General features: G+C 40.8%; 1 protein-coding gene across 3 annotated transcripts in view; it reads left to right on the top strand.

The window, feature by feature from the left end:
- EPB41L4A (erythrocyte membrane protein band 4.1 like 4A) overlaps positions 1 to 21,029 on the top strand; it is a 263,653-nt gene that overhangs the window by 9,092 nt on the left and 233,532 nt on the right. The window lies entirely within an intron of this gene.

Here is a 21,029-nt window from a genome sequence, read left to right as displayed (position 1 = left end):
CCTGAATTTTACTTCTGATTGCCCACTGGCTATCACACAAGATGCTTAAGCCCATCATCACTACCCCTTTGCTCCCTCTAGTCCTGCTCCTTCTGTGCTGCCTAGTTTGGTGAATGAGACCACACTTGGTCTTTACCAGTTAAGATGTTTTGGTTTATAGTTACAGAGATCTGACTGCAAACAGCTTTAATATGAGGAAATTTGTTTGCTCACCTATCAGGGACTCTGGGGACAAGGATAGGAGTTGAGGGTGGGTTGATGACATCAAGGCCCCAGCTTCTCTCCATCTCTTCTGTGCTCTGACATCTTGGGAGGGTGTCATCAGCAGGTGGTAGCAGACGTTTGTGGAGATGATAATCGTACATGGCAGTATGTGAGATAGGAGTAGAGATGGCCTATTTTTTAGGAGAGAAGACACTTCCTCCAGAAGTCCCTCAGCAGACCTCCCCTTGTGCCTTTTAGCAGGAGTCTTGTGGTCGTTCTTGAGCCATAATGGCAATGGGATCACCTTTGGGGTGCCGTATCCTCCATGGGGCCGGGTGGGGGTGGAATCAGTTTCCCTGAGGCAAGTGACCTCGTGGGGGAGAGGCCCAGTCAGGAAGGAAGGAGGGAGTTGTGGGTGTTGTTGGCCATGACAGTGTTCACTCGATCCCTTGGGTCAGGATTCTGGCACACATGCTCTCCTTAAATTTCCACATCCGTCCAGGCGTTGGAATTGCCAACTCCTGAACATCTTCCAGATTTGTTTCTCCTCCTCACATTACTCCTGCCGTGGTTTAGACCTGTCTCAGGTGTCAGCTGGACAGTTGCAGTAGCCTTCTCACCACTGCCCTTGTCTCTAGCATTAACTCCTTGTGATTACCTATAGGGTGGTCTTTCTCATCTCGACCCCTACAGCTCAGGTTTAAATTCCTTCATGGTGGCCGCAGGGCGGCATTCCTGCCCTTTGGTGATCGGACTCACCTCCCTCTGTTCTTTCTCCCACCTTTTCCTTATACATATCTTGTATTGTAGCCAGACTGAGATGCTTCCAAGTCTGAATGCTCCACATTCTCCCTTGCCTGTGTCTTTTTCTCAGCCTGTAAAGCCCCACCCAGCTTCCTCTTGTTTGATTGAAGTCCCAGCCCTCAATGAGCTATGACCTTTTCTGAAGACTTCTCCTTGGTGTAGCACAGGAGAGGCCCTCTTCTGATCCTGATCAAGACTGCATTTCGTTGCAGCAGTTCCTCTGCTGTCCTGTCCACCTCACCCTGGGAGGAATATAGTAAAGTGAAGAGAGCATGGGCTTTGTCTAGGTAGATGTGGCTTCGGGTCTCCCTCCCATTTGTTCAAGCTATAAACTTGGCCAGTCATTTACCCTCTCTGAGTCTGCTTCCTCATCTGAAAATTAGGGTAGGCCTTCCACCTTATTCTGAGATACTGCATGTGAAACCCTTAGTTCCGTGCCTGATGAGTGGTAGCTGTTGTATTAGAGATGGAAAGCCTTGAGGGAGAGGACTAAGTCTTTTTTATGGGATATCTTCAGTCAAGCCCAGTTCCTAAGGAGTAGTAGGTATCCACGAGTTAATCTGAATAAGAAAAGATACCTCTAGATTGACATAAATGAATGAACCTGAGGAAGCAAAGACATCTTTCTACTCTTTACTGCCCAGGTTCCCTGGGTACAAATAGTGCACCTGCTTGACTGCTTAATTTCTTAATTTAAGTTTTTAAAAACAGTTTTAAGATATAAACCACACACTATACAATTCATCTATTAAAAGTGTGCAATTCATATATCCACAGAGTTGTGCAACCATTACCGCAATTTTAGAACATTTCATCACTCCAGAAAGAAACCTCATACCTAGTAGCGGTCCACTCCATATGTCTTTCTAACCTTCCCACCCACACCCCCCTAGCTAGGCAACCACTAATCTTTCTGTCTATGTAGATTTGCACACGCTGGACATTTCATAGAAATGGGTTCATGTAGTATGTTGTCTTTTGTGACTGGCTCCTTCACTTTGCATAATGCTTTCAAGGTTCATTCCTAATGTATCAGTATTTTATGTCATTTTATTGCTGAATATTCTACTGTATGGATATGCTTTATCTATGTATTCATCCAATAGTTGATGGACTTTGGCTAGTATAATAATGTTGCTGAGAAGATTCATGTTCAAGTTTTTATATGGACATAGGTTTTAATTTCTCTCGGATGTATACCTAGGAGTGGAATTGATGGGTGTAACATTTGTGAGGAACTGCCAAACTGTTTTCCATAATGGTTGTGTCATTTTACATTCCTACCAACGTGTAAGGTTCCCAATTTCTCCATATTCTCACCAACACTTGTTATGATATGTATTTTTGACTGTAACTATCCTATTGTGTGTAAAGTGTTATCTCATTGTGGTTTTGATTTGTATTTTCCTGATGAATAATGAAGTTGGGCATCTTTTAATGTGCTTATTGACCATTTGTATATCTTCTTTGGAGAGATGTTTATTCTTGGCCAAATTTTGAAATTGGGTTGTCTTTTTAACATTGAGTATAAAAGTTTTTTTTTTAAAGGATGTATATGTCCTTTATACAAGTCTCTTATCAGATATTTAATTTAGAAATGTTTTCTCTCATTCTGTGGGTTTTTGTTTTGCTTTCTTCACAGTGTCCTTTCATGTACAAGAACTTTTAATTTTGATGGAGCCCAGTTTATTTTTTCTTTTGTTCCCTGTGCTTTTGGAGTCATATCTGAGAAATTGTCACCTAACACAAGGTCATGAAGATTTACTCCTATGTTTTCTGCTAAGGGTTTTATAGCCTTATTCTTACATTTAGGTCCATGATTCATAGATATAGATAGGTCTGTGGGTATCCAGTTGTCCTACCTTGTTTTTGGAAAGATTATTTTTTCTTATTGAATTGTCTTGGTACTATTGCCAAAAAATCAATTGACAATAAATGTGGCGATTAATTTCTGGACTGTCAATTCTGTTCCATTGATTTACATGCCTATTTTTATGCATCTTTTATTAGTTCCTTGGTAAGGTAGGTGTTTGTCATTTATCAAAGAAACACTCCAGGTTAAAGCAAATTTGAGGACTGACCAGTGGAATAGAGTAGTGGAAATGCAACAACAGAGAGCACACAACACACTCCAAAAACGCTTCCTGAAGTTCCAGACCCTGGACAGTCTATGACCCCTTTTTAATATAGTAGTACTCGAAGGTGCAGGACATGTAACAAGCTGTTAAAACACGTGAAAGACAGAAACCTAGCCAAAATGATGAAATGGAAGAATTCTCCTCAAAAGAAAATCCAGGAAGAAATGACAGCCAGATAATTGCTCAAAACAGATATAAACAATATATCCAAACAAGAATTTAGAATAACAGTCACAAGACTAATAGTGGGCTTGAGGATAGCATAAAAGACAGCAGAGAATCTATTGCTGCAGAGATCAAAGACCTAAGAAATAGTCATAATGAAATAAGAAATGCTCTAAATGAGATGCAAAATAAACTAGCTACAGTGGCCGCAAGGATGGAAGAAGCAGAGGAGAGAATAGGTGAGATAGAAGATAAAATTATGGAAAATGATGAAGCTGAAAAAAAGAGGGACAGGAAATTACTAGACCATGAAGGGAGAATTAGAGAGCTAAGTGATTCCATGAAACAAAATAATACCCGTATCATAGGAGTTCCAGAAGAGTGAGAGAAAGGGACAGAAGGTTTATTTGAACAAATTATAGCTGAGAACTTTCCTAATCTGGGGAAGGAAGCAGGCATCTAAGTCCAAGAGACACAGAGAACTCCCTTCAAAAGAAATTTGATATGTAATACTTCTGAAAAAATATCCTGTAAACTTCCTGTGGGCTGTAAAACATTGTCTGTTTTATCCACTATAAAATCCTCAAGAATCTGGAAGGGTGTCAGGCACATGGTGGTGCTCAGTAAATATTTGTCATATTTGAAGGGCTGATAGAAGGATTGTTTTAGTGAAGTTGCAGCTACTGCTTTTATAACTTGAAACCTTGGTTGAATATTTAGATTTCCAAAAACTGTTCTGTGCATCCTTTGACTATCGCTGTTTACATTGTGTATAAAAGATTTGCCTTTGATTCTTGTATACTCTTTCTGTAAACCACTTGATAGAGGACTAGAAAAGGGGTATTTGCATGTTTTATGAATAATTATATTAGTTTTTCAAGTTTATTTATTTTGAGGTAGAAAAAGGGTGAGTGCACTCGTGAGTGGTGCAGGGGAGAGGCAGAGAGAGAATCCCAAGTAGGCTCTACGCTGTCAATGAAGAGTCTGATGTGAGGCTCAAACTCACGAACCATGGGATCATGAGCTGAAATCAAGAGTCAGCAGCTTAACTGACTGAACCACCCAGGTGCCCCAATTTTGTTAGTTTTGATAGGTGAAGGTGTAGCATGTTAGATGAGCTAATATTTAAATAGGTGTGTGGATTTTATCTGTTACCTTGAAACATACTGAGAGATTGCTAGAGATCTGCCCTGAGCAGTGTTCTGTGCAAGGTTTTCCTTCTAGGAAAATGATGTAGATGGTTTCAAGACTACTTCTCAACACACATACCCTCTCCTCACCCTTGTGACTTCCTTTTGACCCTGAACTTCTAGGATTCCTAGCAGGAGTGCAGGTTCAAGCCTAGGAAGCAACTATGGCTTTATGGAATTAGACTAACATCCCCCATGACTAAGGACAATTGTAACAAATCTTAGTGGTATTGAAACTGGCATCGGGTACGCTTTACAGTTGTGTCTGGATTGCACACTTTGAAAGTTGGTAGTATTCAAACAGTTGAAAAATCCCAACAGATAAGCTGGCGATAGGCAGTTCCTTGGCGAAGAACACCTCAAGTGTCTAGAATCTAGGTAATGCCATAGCAGGACAAATTTTTCACACAAACCCGTTTCTACCTGTCATTGTTTTTTCCTGCCAGCCACTCATTCTTTTGCCCAACAGTTCAGCCGTCTGATTCTCTGCACCTAACCTGTGTGTGGTCACGTGGCATCACTTCATGCAGCCCCAAGATGCTGCCAGAAAACACAGCAGACACCAGGGGGAGAATGTGTAAGAGATGGCGTGAATTATAGCAGACTGGATTTCACTTAGAATAGAGAGGGCTGGCATGGACGTTCGGAATTGTTCCACCCAGTCCTCTGATTCTACAGGCGAGGGAACAGAGGACCAATGAGGGGTGATTTGCCAGAGCCCAGCATAGAGTCCTAGAACCCTGTCTCTTGGTTTTCCGTCTGGTCATTTTCTCGGTGCTTCCCCGCCCCTCATTCCTTTGCTGCATGCGAGAAGGGAAGTGCTGGGAGCTGATTATAAAGGAAGAGGTCAGAACTGATTGAAAATCACTTAGGTTTACTGCCAATCCCATCTCCTCCCATGTTCCCAAGCCCTCCCTCTTCCCTCTCTCCTTCTCTTTAAATCTTTATAGGCGTACAGTCTGGCCTGATTTCCTTCTGCAGTCTTGGCATGTGGATTTGTGGCTCTCTTTTCAGGTAGATTATAAGAAGGAGAGACCCTTTTGTCTCAAGGAATCTTTTTTTTTTTTTTTCCAGTTTAGAAAAGAGTTTGCTTACATGGAATTTCTTTTCAGAGCGACACTTACTACATTGCATTTTAATTATTTTGGCTTAAAAAATGCTTATTTATCTAAAAGGTCTATAGTTCTTCCTTGGTCTTTATTTTGTAAAGCTTTGCCCTGAGTTCTTACAGCTCCGTTTTGAATATCTCCTTAGGAAGGAAAATTAAAAACTGATTAGTGACCCTTCTTTACTGCCTGAGGGCGGGTGCAAGGGAGGAGAGCAGAAAGGTAAAATTGCTCTTTTGTTGAAAGGTTTCAGATGGGCCAATCATCAGGAGGCTAATAGATCTTTTCCCTTGATAACGATTATTTCATGCATCTGCAGCTGTTTACAAGGGCACTTGGAGGATGTGCAAATTTTCCAGAATTCCACAGAGAGCCAGCTTTTTTTTTTCTTTCAGACACTGTTTTTACATCATGTTCTGGGACAGTTATTTAAAGATAAATAGTTTTTGAGTGTGAGAGTATGGGGGTTGGGGTCTGGACTAATACCATGTGTCTGGAATTGTTGGTATGGCTTTGTGAACTCAATTCTACAAGAATTCATTCAGAGCTTGTTGTGTGCCCATTAGCATCCAGGATTTCTGGCGGGGATGATAAAATAGAGGGAGGACTCTTCCCTGTAAGAAGTTTAGCTTTTAGGTGGAAAGACAAACATTAACTTATAAAACAACAGACCCATGAAAAGAATTTGTAACCAAGTATTGAGTTATGTGGTGGAGATTCTAAGAGGTAAAGAAATTCTTATAAGAAATCATGTTTCTAATATGCCAAGGTGGGGTTAATAAAAAAAAGGGGTTTTAAAAAAAGTGAATACAGGTTCACAGTACCTTACCTGAAACCTTTGGGGCCAGGGGTGTGTCAAGAGTTGAAAATTTTTAGATTCCAGCTAGGTGATATGGTGTATATACCGTGTATTTTGTATCATCCCTGGCAGGTCTGGGGTGGCACCTCATAAAACAAGCACATTAACATTTGTGTAGTTCATCTTCTGGATATTCACGATAAGTGGATGTGTGTGTGTGTGTGGGGGGGGGCATATAAATAGAGACTCTAAGTAGCCTTATGCCAGCGTATAACAGATTTTGTCCCTGTGTTAGTTACCTATTGCTGTGTGGCATGTTATATCCAAAAGTTAGCAGCTTAGGGAACAAACATTTATCACCTACTGACTGTGAATCTGGAATCCAGGAGTGGCTTAGCCGTATGATTCAGGTTCAGGGTCTCTCATGAGGTTGTACTCAAATTGTAAGTGAGGCCTCAGTCATCTTGGGATGGTGGAGCTGTTCCAGGCTTACTCACGTGCATGTTGGCAAGCCTCAGTTCCTCACCACAAGGGTCTCTTCGTCGGCTCCTGAGTGTTCTTGCAGCATGGCGGCTGGCTTCCCTTCAGAGCGAGTGATCCTAGAGAGAGAGAAAGCCCAGGATAAAAGCCACAGTCTTTTTAACATCCTCTTACTTTTGCGATACTCTGTTGGTCACACCAATCAACTTTGGTGTGAGAGGGGACAGTTTAAGAGTGAATATTGTGAGGCAGGGGTCGCTGGGAGCCTTCTTGAAGGTGGATTACCATAGTTATCCAATGGGTTTTAGCATCAAACTTAAAATACAGTTTTCATAGCTTTTTGGGTTTTGGATTGTGGAAAAGAGATTGTGAACTTCTTTGTAGACTTTGGTCTCCTCAAAGTGATGACTTGGGGATGGACTGTGCTTCTGAAGCCAGTTTAGGGTGGCAAGTTAGCATGAACATAGAGGAATAAATTTGGTGGAGGAAGAAGAGTGTCTGAGAATACTCCGACTCAGTCTACTGCGTGCTAGGCACTGACTTGATGCTGGAGATAAAAGGGTGAATTAGATATCACGAGAACCATCTGGAGCTAGAATTATGCTTTGAGAAATCTAGAATTTAATTAATTAATTAATTAATTTATTTTTTTAATATATGAAATTTACTGTCAAATTGGTTTCCATACAACACCCAGTGCTCATCCCAAAAGGTGCCCTCCTCAATACCCATCACCCACCCTCCCCTCCCTCCCACCCCCCATCAACCCTCAGTTTGTTCTCAGTTTTTAACAGTCTCTTATGCTTTGGCTCTCTCCCACTCTAACCTCTTTTTTTTTTTTTTTTCCTTCCCCTCCCCCATGGGTTTCTGTTATGTTTCTCAGGATCCACATAAGAGTGAAACCATATGGTATCTGTCTTTCTCTGTATGGCTTATTTCACTTAGCATCACACTCTCCAGTTCCATCCATGTTGCTACAAAAGGCCATATTTCATTTTTTCTCATTGCCACGTAGTATTCCATTGTGTATATAAACCACAATTTCTTTATCCATTCATCAGTTGATGGACATTTAGGCTCTTTCCATAATTTGGCTATTGTTGAGAGTGCCGCTATAAACATTGGGGTACAGGTGCCCCTATGCATCAATACTCCTGTATCCCTTGGATAAATTCCTAGCAGTGCTATTGCTGGGTCATAGGGTAGGTCTATTTTTAATTTTCTGAGGAACCTCCACACTGTTTTCCAGAGCGGCTGCACCAATTTGCATTCCCACCAACAGTGCAAGAGGGTTCCCGTTTCTCCACATCCTCTCCAGCATCTATAGTCTCCTGATTTCTTCATTTTGGCCACTCTGACTGGCGTGAGGTGGTATCTGAGTGTGGTTTTGATTTGTATTTCCCTGATAAGGAGCGACGTTGAACATCTTTTCATGTGCCTGTTGGCCATCCGGATGTCTTCTTTAGAGAAGTGTCTATTCATGTTTTCTGCCCATTTCTTCACTGGGTTATTTGTTTTTCGGGTGTGGAGTTTGATGAGCTCTTTATAGATTTTGGATACTAGCCCTTTGTCCGATGTGTCATTTGCAAATATCTTTTCCCATTCCGTTGGTTGCCTTTTAGTTTTGTTGGTTGTTTCCTTTGCTGTGCAGAAGCTTTTTATCTTCATAAGGTCCCAGTAATTCACTTTTGCTTTTAATTCCCTTGCCTTTGGGGATGTGCCGAGTGCTACGGCTGAGGTCAGAGAGGTCTTTTCCTGCTTTCTCCTCTAAGGTTTTGATGGTTTCCTGTCTCACATTCAGGTCCTTTATCCATTTTGAGTTTATTTTTGTGAATGGTGTGAGAAAGTGGTCTAGTTTCAGCCTTCTGCATGTTGCTGTCCAGTTCTCCCAGCACCATTTGTTAAAGAGACTGTCTTTTTTCCATTGGATGTTCTTTCCTGCTTTGTCAAAGATGAGTTGGCCATACGTTTGTGGGTCTAGTTCTGGGGTTTCTATTCTATTCCATTGGTCTATGTGTCTGTTTTTATGCCAATACCACGCTGTCTTGATGATGACAGCTTTGTAGTAGAGGCTAAATTCTGGGATTGTGATGCCTCCTGCTTTGGTCTTCTTCTTCAAAATTACTTTGGCTATTCGGGGCCTTTTGTGGTTCCATATGAATTTTAGGATTGCTTGTTCTAGTTTCGAGAAGAATGCTGGTGCAATTTTGATTGGGATTGCATTGAATGTGTAGATAGCTTTGGGTAGTATTGACATTTTGACAATATTTATTCTTCCAATCCATGAGCATGGAATGTCTTTCCATTTCTTTATATCTTCTTCAATTACCTGCATAAGCTTTCTATAGTTTTCAGCATACAGATCTTTTACATCTTTGGTTAGATTTATTCCTAGGTATTTTATGCTTCTTGGTGCAATTGTGAATGGGATCAGTTTCTTCATTTGTCTTTCTGTTGCTTCATTGTTAGTGTATAAGAATGCAACTGATTTCTGCACATTGATTTTGTATCCTGCAACTTTGCTGAATTCATGTATCAGTTCTAGCAGACTTTTGGTGGAGTCTGTCGGATTTTCCATGGATAATATCATGTCATCTGCAAAAAGCGAAAGCTTGACTTCATCTTTGCCAATTTTGATGCCTTTGATTTCCTTTTGTTGTCTGATTGCTGATGCTAGAACTTCCAGCACTATATTGAACAACAGCGGTGACAGTGGGCATCCCTGTCGTGTTCCTGATCTCAGGGAAAAAGCTCTCAGTTTTTCCCCGTTGAGGATGATGTTAGCTGTGGGCTTTTCATAAATGGCCTTTATGATCTTTAAGTATGTTCCTTCTATCCCGACTTTCTCAAGGGTTTTTATTAAGAAAGGGTGCTGGATTTTGTCAAAGGCCTTTTCTGCATCGATTGACAGGATCATATGGTTCTTCTCTTTTTTTTTGTTAATGTGATGTATCACGTTGATCGATTTGCGAATGTTGAACCAGCCCTGCATCCCAGGAATGAATCCCACTTGATCATGGTGAATAATTCTTTTTATATGCCGTTGAATTCAGAGAAATCTAGAATTTTAACTTTGAAAAGTGATCAGTGCTTGATGAAAATATTTTTATTGAATGTTTACAATAAAAAAAGGCAGCTTGTGTAGTAGGAGAAGGAAAGAATACAGACTCAGAAAACCTGGATTCCTGTTCCAGCTCTTTCATTTTTAGTTTGGAAAAGTCCATGTTTTGGAGCCCTAGTTTTTCATTTGTAAAATTAAACTGATGCTATGTTATCCCATCAATATCACAAGCATTGTGAGGTTCAAAGAGGATAATGGCTGAAAAAACTCCTGCAAAATGCTGAAGTGTTATGGAGTGTCAATTTACTAACTAGTGGACTTTGGCAAATTATTTAATTCTGTGCCTTGGTTTCATCATCAGTGAAGTGAAGATGATACTACCCACTTCATAGATGGCTATGAGGTTTGAGTGAAATAATCCATGTAAGGGCTTAGAGTAGTGCCTAGCATATGATAACATGAGAAATACCAAATAAATATTAGCTGTTATTATTACGTAGCCATATAGTGCTAATCCTAATGGTAGATTAAAAAGAAGTGAAATGATGACTCAGAGTGTCTTTAGACAGTTCTAAACAATGAGTCAAATTACAGTTTCCCTGAAAAGGCTTTTTATTGTTTGTATTTGCATTTGCTGACTAGAAAACTGATTTATTGGGTTGGACAGAGATCACTTTGAAACCAACTACCAGCTTCCTCCCCACCCCCTCTCTTTTTTTGAGGTTGATCTTCATGTGCAGCTTTTCAGACTTCTGAAGGTCGTAGCTGAAAATAAATCCCTTTGCATTAATGGTAATGTAGTAGTCAGTTTGCCTACCCAAGCATAAAGAGTTAAATTCAATTTAGATAATCTTGATCACTTGATGAAGATGTGTTTCAAACACATGAGGCTTCGGTTTGGAAATCTGGCAGGATTTACTCATTAAAATTCTTTGTAGGACTAAAATTACGAGTCAAAACTGAAGCTTGCAGGTTTTTTTTTTTTTTGTGAATTTCAATGATGATGACAATTGAGCTTATTACAATTTAGTCTTTGTAAGGATCTTAATAGCCTTATTTTGAGGATCATGAGAACTTAAATAAATCATTATTTTCTAGAATCTTTTGTCCCATAAACCTTGAAGAACTTTTCCTTAGACTGCTTTAAGCTATTACAGACACCCGGGTAGAGAAGGCTGTGACAATGTCATGGAAACGTCAGTATTGACCCAGGCATGATGGGGACTCCTAAAGAATGACTATAAAGGAAACTAGACCCTAGGCTGACAGCAGATGAGTCCCCTTAGGTCCTGTGAATTGGGGTGAAAAAACTTGGGCACCTTGTATGCTTTCAGGTTAAAAATCTTGAGTTTTTCTCCTGCTTGAAAATGCTGAACCATGTGTGTGAATATGTGCACATGTATGCCCACCAGCAGGAAAAAGATAAGTAACCTAACATTTAAGTACCATTTTAATATTTGGGTCAGTTGTGTTTAAGAATAAATATATGACTAACTGCTCTTTAGGAAGCCACTTATCTTCCTTTTAAATATTGTTTTCAAATGATGAACAGTATTTATGTCCTGAGACAATATATATATTTTTAAGTATGAAGATCAGGGCAACTGAAAACTGGTGTGCATATTCAGTAAGGTGTACCTTGCTTTACTCAACAAATTATTTTTCTGAAAATTTTCATTGTAAATTCATACATGTTTTAAATTGCTTCCCATCTGGTGTCGTTGACAAGTTGAAAGAGACATAAGGACTTTTCCCCCTAGGGGAAGGGTGGTGATTTTCTGTGCTGAATTGCTTACAGTTTCCTGGGTCTGCCATGTGCTTTTCCCCTTGTCACTGTCACTCCTGAGTTGACCAAAGCCATGTTCCCAACAAAGAGTGCTGTAGTTTTCAACACAAAGCAGAAGGCAGGCATACTTTACTTGGCTTTACAAATATACAAAGGTATTTACCAGAGGACAAATTTCTGCCTTTGTCCTCAAATGGTTAGATAATTTTGTGCTTTCTGCCTGAGTTTGGGGTCACAAAGTGACAACAAAATGACCATTTCCCCACATGTGTAATAAATGCTGCTGCTCTGAGTGGAATCCGTGGCTTATTAGACATGCTGAGTTGTTAGTTTTCTAAGCATGTTCCACCAAAAATGATGATGAGCTAAGATAGCTTAAGCTGACTGGAGTATTTTGAGTCTTGTTGCACGTATTTGTCAAAGAGCTTGGCTCTCATTTTGGTTAGTCTTTTCTCCATCGAAGATTCATTGACACTATTTGGGTCAGTTTGGCTGTATTTCTTGTGTTCGATTCCTAGTGCAGGCAGAAAAGGGAGTAAGAGCCAGTGAGAATCCAAATATTTGGAAACATCTGTGATTTTTTGTAATGCTTACTGATACATTTTACACTTCCCCTTAAAACTTTTGGGCTGAGAATATAGCATATACAAACTACATGCACATTTGCTATACATGCATCTGGTTATTTCTGGTTGTGTCAGTGCATGCGGAGATAACATTTAAAAAAAATTCTTCAGGGGCACCTGGGTGGCTCAGTCAGTTAAGTGTCCGACTTTGGCTCAGGTCATAATCTTACGGTTTGTGGGCTCAAGCCCCGTGTGTCGGGCTCTGTAATGACAACTCAGAACCTGCAGCCTGCTTCAGATTCTGTGTCTCTCTCTCTTTCTGTCCCTCCCCTGTTCACATTCTGTCTCTCTCTGCCTCTCAAAAATAAATAAACGTTAAAAAATTTTTTTTAAATCTTCAAAAGTAATGAGACCCCCTTGTCTGAGAAATAGTTTCCTCTTATGCAGAAACTGCTAGTTCTTAACTAAGAGATAGGAAAGGATCCTGCAGATCCTGGGTAATGAGTATGTTAAATGCATGTTTGATACAAGCATTTGAACATGAGGATAAATCTCTGAGTTTCCTTCTAGCTCTGAAAGACTGATGGGTTGTGTCTGATGTGGCTGTGGTGACAGGTGCTGGTTTTCAAGCCTGTAGGTCATGTCTGTGGTTTATCTAGTCTGGAGCAACAATCAGCTTTTCATTACTCAGGCTTCACAGATTACTGTTGCTTTTTCAGTTCCCCTCCTAAAGTGGACAGGGCTCGGGAAAATCAATTACATTTCTTTTTTTCAACAACTTGGATGATTGATTTAGTAGGGAAAGGAGATGGAAGCAGTTTGTTCTTTCTTGGACTCATGAACATATAATTTTTTTAATTACTCTTTGGGCGCCTGGGTGGCTCAGTTGGTTAAGCATCTGAATCTTGGTTTAGGCTCAGGTCATGATCTCAGGGTTCATGAGATTGAGCCCCGAATTAGGCTCTGTACTGATGGTGTGGAGCCTGCTTGGGATTCTTTGTCTCCCTTTCTCTCTGCTACTTCCCCACTCACATATGTACTCTCTCTCAAAATAAATAAACTTAAAAAAATAATTTTTAAAAATTTCCCTTTTTTTCTGGATTTTATTATTTTCTTCTTTAAGACTGCTTCATTAAGACCATACACAGTTAAAGGTTGTCCATAAAAAAATGTGAGTCAGTAATTGAATGAAAGTTTTAACAGTATTTACTATGTACCAGATGTTTTTAAAATTTGTTTTTTCATTTTGAGCAGGGTGGGGGAGGGACAGAGAGGGAGGGAGAGAGAGGATTTCAAGTAGGCCCTGGGCTGTCAATGTGGAGCCCAATGTGGGGCACGATCTCACAAACCTTGAGATCATGACCTGAGCTGAAATCAAGAGTTGGACGCTTAACTGACTGAGCCACCCAGGCGCCCCTGTACCCAGATGTTTTATATCTCATGAAATGTCCGACACCCAGTGACATCCAGTAAAGGTTAATAACTTTCCTTTCCAGCTAGTTGTGTGGGATACAAAACGAACATATGTAAAATTATAAGAGAATAGTTAAATGTAGACAAGGCCTGGAGGTGAGATATTGCAGTGTGGAGCATGAAGGTCTCATGAAGAAGTGTGTCTTGAATTTTGAATTTTACTTTTAAGGATAAGTGGGCTTTATTTATTTATGTTTAATGTTTATTTATTTTTGAGACAGAGAGAGACAGAGCATGAATGGGGGAGGGGCAGAGAGAGAGGGAGACACAGAATTGGAAGCAGGCTCCAGGCTCCGAGCCATCAGCCCAGAGCCCGACGTGGGGCTCGAACTCACGGACCACGAGATCGTGACCCGAGCTGAAGTCGGACGCTTAACGGACTGAGCCACCCAGGCGCCCCAAGTGGGCTTTAGATATACAGAAAGGGAGGAGTTGCCCAGTGGAACAGCTGAGATGATGAGGCGGCTGGCTGACTCTGGAGGCAAAGGGGAAAATCGCATTGCATCCGTTTGGTGTTATTTGATAAGGGAAGAACCTGAAAACCAGTGAAGGGGAGTCAAGACCTGCTGTGTGATAAGTCAAAATGGGGGAGAGTCCTGGCGGGATTTTAGAGAGGTAAGCTGGCAGGTAACTACCACTGCAGGCTAGATTGCAGTGAGAGGAACCTGGGGTCTGGGAAAGCAATAGTGGTGAGGTGATGAGAGCTGGGCTGTGACCGTGGAGTGGGATAGAAAGAAACCACACAGTTTTAGACTGTGGTGAGGATGCAGTGGTGAGGCCACCTCACACGGCCCCTCCCGGAGTGGAGCTTACAGCTTACTGGGAGAGCAGGAGTGTGAGTACACAGGTGTGGGCAAGAAGTGTTGGTGATGACACAAGAGCGTGCAACAGGGACTCTGATGGAAAGACGGGGAAGCTTTCCTGAGGAAGTCCTATTTGGGTTGAATGCTGGTAATGTGGAGGCAGAGGGAACAGTGTATGCAAACGCCCTAGGGCAGAGAACCCCTAGTGTTTGGAGTGTAGTTAGGGGATAAGTGAAATTGTTGGTGGTATGTTACTGTCATAAGCAAGGAGGGTATGGAGGGGAATATTGGTGGAAGCTGGTGGTTTAGAATGTTTGATTTGATGGGGGTGGGCATACCTGCTGGGGGTGGTGGGAAGATAATGGATTTAGACTTCTATTGCTTCTGTCCTCTCACCTGTATATCCATCTGCCTCTAGGTGGGACCTACATACCAAGGTTCATTACCTAGAACAGAAGATTTACCTAATTATGACTGTATCTTTAGTTGGTGTCTTGTTGAATGTGACCTACCTGAGATCAAAGTCACGGCAGTTTTACATAGTTGTGCTCATTAAAAGGCATCCATTTTCTAGGGAAATGTGCCTTCAAAATAATACTATTTTGTTTTGGCTATCCCCTTTAAGCATGAAAAGCATCAGGTTTATCTTTTTAAGAAAATTCTTGACAGACAATAAAATGATTGATCTTAAGTATTCTGAGTTCTGAGACTTAAGATTCATGAAGTTGTCAGAAATAGTCTATCTGTTTCTCAAACTTGCAACTTATTTCTGCCTTGGGGCCTCAGCTCCTGCTGTTTCTTCTGCCTGGAATGCTCTTCCCCCAGAATTCCACATGGCTTACCCTCACCCATTCAAGTCTCCGCTTAGATGTCTCCTTTCTAAGGCCCTCCCTGACCCTCTGCACTCACTTCCCCTAAGTCTTTTCTGCTGTTTCTCTTCATCATACCTACCACCTGCTAACATACTGTATAGTTTACTTACTGTTTTTGCTTGTTGCTTGTCTTTTTCTGCTAGAATGTATGCTTTATGAGGGAAGGGCTCTTCTTTTTAGGATTTGTCCAGAGGTCTCTTCAACACCTACTACAATGTCTGGCATATAGTGGGCTTGTAGTAAATATTTATTGAATGAACATCTCCTTTTAACATGGGCTAACCTTATTTTTCTGATTGGCTCTAATCAAGGTGTACTGTCATACCTCCCCTTTCCCTTCCCTCCCCTCCCCGTCCCTCCCCTTCCCTCTGCTTTCTTTTCCTAGGATAGGTTCCCATTACCTTCTTTCTTCCAGAAAACATCCTGACAGTGGAGGGTGGGTGGAGAGGTCTCTGACACAGTGGATGAGCCACCTTGAAGCCCATGCTTTAAAGCCCATATACATTTCACTTGGAACATATGAACTGAAGTCAACAGTCTGATTTTATGAGCACTCGCACTGGTTAGTTGATCTGATTACCGAGTCTGTGGCAAAGACAGGTCTGCTGGAAGGACTGTACATGAAAGCAAGCAAGCCTAGGTTCTAAAAATGCATTTATTATGGGGCCATTAATTACAGAGGCTGATAGACCTTCTGGGTTATTAATTCCTGGGGATAGGAATTGGGCAGCTTTAGGAAAAAGAAAAGGAAAAGCCATTTGTTTATAAAAGGATTCCTCTTTTGTCTCTCCATATTGGAGAAAAACAGTTTGACATTTTTCATTCTGGATAATTATCCCTGTACAGTGAATGGGTTGGATTGGACTAAGTAATGTCTAAAACTATGCTTCCATTTTGAAACTGTATGATCCTATTCTGTCTAAATATTCTGCTCTGGCCAGTTGGTTTTATACACCATTGTATGAACATGCCACATGCATTCCTTAGCTTAGTGGCTTAGCTTACTTTGTCTCCAGTCTGAATACTTGAGAAGGGGGATTTCTAGATCCAAATGCTTGGAGATATTTGAGGCTTTTGTTTCATAGGGCCAATTATTTTTTAGGCTGCTCTGTAGAATAATGGTTCATGCTTTGGTTATTGAATTAGGAGAGGTTTGGTCAAATACTGTATCTGCCACTTACCAGCCATGATAAGGGTTTACTTAATTCTAGTCCCTTAATTTCTTACCTGCCTTCCTTATAGGGGCATTATGAAGAGTAACTGGTGGGTGGCTGGGTGGCTCAGTCAGTTGGTTGAGCTTCTGATTTCGGCTCAGGACATGATCTTACAGTTTGTGGGTTTGAGCCCTGTGTCGGGCTCTGTGCTGACAGCTCAGAGCCTGGAGCCTGCCTCAGATTGTGCGTCTCCCTCTCTCTCTGCCCCTCATCTGCTTGCTCTCTCTCCTCTCAAAAATAAATAAACATTAAATAAGAAAATTAAAAAAAATAACTGAGACATTGTGTGAGATAATAAACATTTGTTGTTTGAATCCAGTAGGTCTTGGGATAATTTGTTATACAGCAGTAGAGCCCCATAGTTGTCCTCTAGTGTCCTATAGATGTCTGAGTGTTTAAAACTAAAATAAAAACTCAATATGACTTTCTAAAACAAGTATATATTGGAAAGAAACTGCTTATGGAGGCAATATAGTAAAAATAAAATTAAAAATATGTAGACAATATAGTAAAAGTGTTAAATGATTTTCTAACAGTGGCATCTTTTCATATTTAAACAGAGATGCAGAATTCACTTATCAGAGCTGAGTTACAAGGTTTGGAGTCAGACCTGGTTTTGCATCTTGACCCCATCCTCTCCTTACTGTGTGAAACCAGATTGGTTGCTTAGCCTCCGAGTTTCCTTCAGTTACCTCCTTTGTAAATCACTGGTGGTTTAACACCTGCTATCAATTCTAGCATTGTTATGAGGATCAAATGTGATAATATTTATGACAGTAAATGCTTATTACACAATATCAGTGGTATAGAGTTCATTAGTTTTTTTAAAAAAATATTTTAAATGCCAATGCAAATCCAGTTTTAATACAGGGAAATAACAAGTTTGAACAAAATTGATTTCTCATATTAGAAAATGTGAGAACTTTGATTTTTAAATTATTGTACTTTATTTTATTTTCCCTCCTCTCTTGTGCTCTGAACCTCCTGCTAAGCCCCAGACATTTTTTTTTTTTCGTGTCAAACAGTTCTCTTCTGGGGTATGAAGTTACTTTAGTATATAAGTTTATAGCTCATTAAATTAAAGAACCAACTGTTTCAGAGGCCCGCAAGCCAATAATTTACTCTTAAGTGTGTGTTTACATTTAAGAATTCATAGCAAGGGGCTAAAAGGGAAGAATAATGAGCCTGGAGACTCCCCTAGCTGTCCCGAACTGGCAGTGTTCCACATTCCTGCTCTGTTTTCCTGGGTCCAACCATGATGCCTTTTGAATATTAAAGATGGCTGTTGTGCATAGCACGCAGTGCTGGAGAGCTAGAGCACAGGGAGAGAAGAGCTCCAGAGCTGAGCCTGCACACGGTAATTGACCAGGTGGATGAGAAGGCTGGACCAGGTCTTTGAGAGAGGTGGGGCACAGAGCAGCATCTTGTGTCGGGGCAGCCGGTGGACTTGCGCTTTTCCTATACACCGCTGTGTGTTCCTCATCCTACCTTCTCTTTCCTTCAGTCTAGTGGTGCTGACCCCTGAATGCACAGTGCAGTCACCTGGGGGACTTTGAAACCAACCAGAAGTTCTGATTCAAGTGGTCTGTGTGGGATCTGAGCTTGGCTAAAGTTAAAAAACCTCCCCTAGGTGATTCAGCTGCACCCCAGGACCTGAGAGCCAGGAACCCAAGCCAGGTGGGTTGGTAGATCTCTGCTTCCAGATTTAGCCTCTCCAGGCTCCTCCTCTCCACTTCACCTCCCTTAAATCTGTGTATTTAAGGCTTGACTCTGGCATCAGTTCTGCACTTTTAAACTACTGTCTTCGACAGCTTGTCCTTTTATATGGTCAGGAGGAAGGAGATTTATTTTTATGAGAATTCACAGGCTGTAACCAGATACAGTAAGGGTAAGTTGTTAGTTTGCTGCCCTGTTGAGTTTTGAATTAATTTAATGATCTGTGAATTTCTGCTGAAACAATTTGAATTTCTAAGCCTTCTTGGGGCATGGCCCCTAGAGATAAACTCTTGGGGTTTGGTATTTTAAAATTGCCCTCTGCCAGGCCTTGTGCAGTGATAAAAGATTGAGAAATTTTACTTTTCCCCCCTTTATTATTGTTGTTAAAAACTGGGTGGGTAACTTTTACATTGCCTAAGTAGAGAAGGTGGAAGATTAAGAATGTATTTAATGAGTTCTGAATAAATCTCTTAGCGTTAACTGGAATTTCAAATTTTTCTCTTGAAGGTGGTCGTATCATAATGTCAGCATTTTAGCAAAACGTACAATGTACAGAACTGCCTCATTTACAGTCTCATTCACAGATAGTGTGGAAGCTTTCTAAATATGCACTTTGGAGGACTTTGTGATAAATCTAAATGTTATTTTGCAATTTAAAGGAAAATTCACAAATTATTTAACATAGTTTCTTTAAAATATTACCACCTGGTAAGAAATTCAGTTAGTAGTTCAGTCCAGCAAAGTCTGACACTTACTTGTAGTGGCAGTTTCTTTACCTTTGAGACACTTAGAGTGATGGAAGAACCTTGGCTCTAATGGGAGCTGGGGCATCTTGTTGGGATGGTGGTCTGGATGTGCTCGGGGAGGGTACCCGTGTTGGGCATGATCAGCATCAGGTGCCAGACATTCATGCAGCTGCCTTAATCACTGGTTGAAGCTAGACGTGGCCAAGCCAGTGCCATGAGAGTCATCCTAGGGACCTTTCTGAGCAAAGTTATCAGGTAGAGTCCAAGTGGAGAGAGCATTAATGGCACTGCACCCTGAGCATTGCAGGACCTTAAACCAGTCCCTTAGGAACATTTGCTGCTAGAGCTGAAGGGCAGACAACCTTCAGGCCTTCCTCCCAAGGCTCCTGCTCTCCTTGGTGACTGGGTGGCTTTGTCTTTGCAAAATCTCAGCCCTTTTATGACCTCTTTAGTCTCAGTGGAAAGGGAGATCTTTTCCATAGGCTTTTGGTTTTCGTATCAGATGTGAGGCCAGGTGGACACATATACTCAAGGTACCCAGGTAGCAGTTGGTGCCTTCTTTTATGGTTTGTGTTTATTTTTTCCTCATCATCTTTTTAGCAATATCCGGGACCCGCTGGTAGGCTTGGTCAAGGGCGAGGTCAATGTGGAGTGGGTAGCAGAGGGAAAGAGTCGATCATCATCTTGTTTGTTTCCTCCCTAACTCAATTGTATTTCCTTCTTGTAGGAGAATCCCTTTCCATTCCCACTGAGCATAGTCTACCAATGTCCTGACCATAGTATCTTCCTTTAATCAACTACCCAGTCAATGTAACAAATCTATAACCTCAATTTTGAGATGTATCCTGTACTTATGATCCTAAAAACAGGACTAAAAAGAAAGTTGATATCAACGTTTGTTTGTTTGTTTCTTTTAAAATTTACTTATTTTGAGAGAGAAAGAGAGCACGATTAGGGAAAGGACAGAGAGAGAGGGGGAGAGAATCCCAAGCGGCTCCACACTGACATGGGGCTCAAATTCATGAACCGAACTGTGAGGTCATAACCTGAGCTGAAACCAAGAGTCGAATGCTCAACTGACTGAGCCACCCAGGCACCCCAATATCAGAGATTCAGCTAAAAACTCTATTTCTGTAATATGTCCTAAAGTTAGTTCTCGGTCCAATCTCTTAAGCCTTTCACAGCTCAGAGCCTGACAGTGAAATCCAACAATCATTTACTGGATTAAAACAACTTGGAAAACTCAATTACCCAGAAAACGTCATGCCCCAAGCATTCTTTTAAATCAATATTGTGTCATATAGATGAACTCAGAAATCTGTCTTCTTTAAAATAATTACTGTTAGATGTGTATGCCTTTTAAAATCTATTGAAATCAACATTATTAATTTTTAAGCTAATAAAATTTATTACTGAAGGTTTGTCCCATTGGGAATAACTTAGGATCAGACAGAAGTAATTTGCTGTAACAATATTTCATTTAAGATTTGAGCATTTTTATGGGCTGGGTTTACGAGGCTAGTGCTTCAGAGGCTGTTGATTTCTTCACTGTGCATTTCCAGGATTTGACATATGGCGCCCCTTCGTGGGTGATAGTGCCTTCGTTGGGTATTAGCGCAAACAGCTGTGCTTATTAAATACCTGACTAAAGACAGGAAGGGATACGAGGCTTTGCTTCATTCCATCATGCCTTTTAAAAATGTAAAATACTGGGGTTGAATTCTTTATTAAAGTAGCTAGAAATAATTGTAATTAAAAGGACTAATTAAGCCATATTACAAAGTTAATCATTTGGCTAACTGTGAGCTCACAACTTCAACTATTTCTGAGATAGTAGAGATCATAAGAAGAAAGGAGTAACAACCTAGTTATAAATAAATCAATACTTGTTGCCCACATTATGTTC

Source organism: Panthera uncia (genome assembly GCF_023721935.1).
Source record: "Panthera uncia isolate 11264 chromosome A1 unlocalized genomic scaffold, Puncia_PCG_1.0 HiC_scaffold_17, whole genome shotgun sequence".
Taxonomy (NCBI): domain Eukaryota; kingdom Metazoa; phylum Chordata; class Mammalia; order Carnivora; family Felidae; genus Panthera; species Panthera uncia.
Note: the sequence above shows the minus strand (reverse complement) of the source record. Positions and strands in the feature narration are given on the sequence as shown.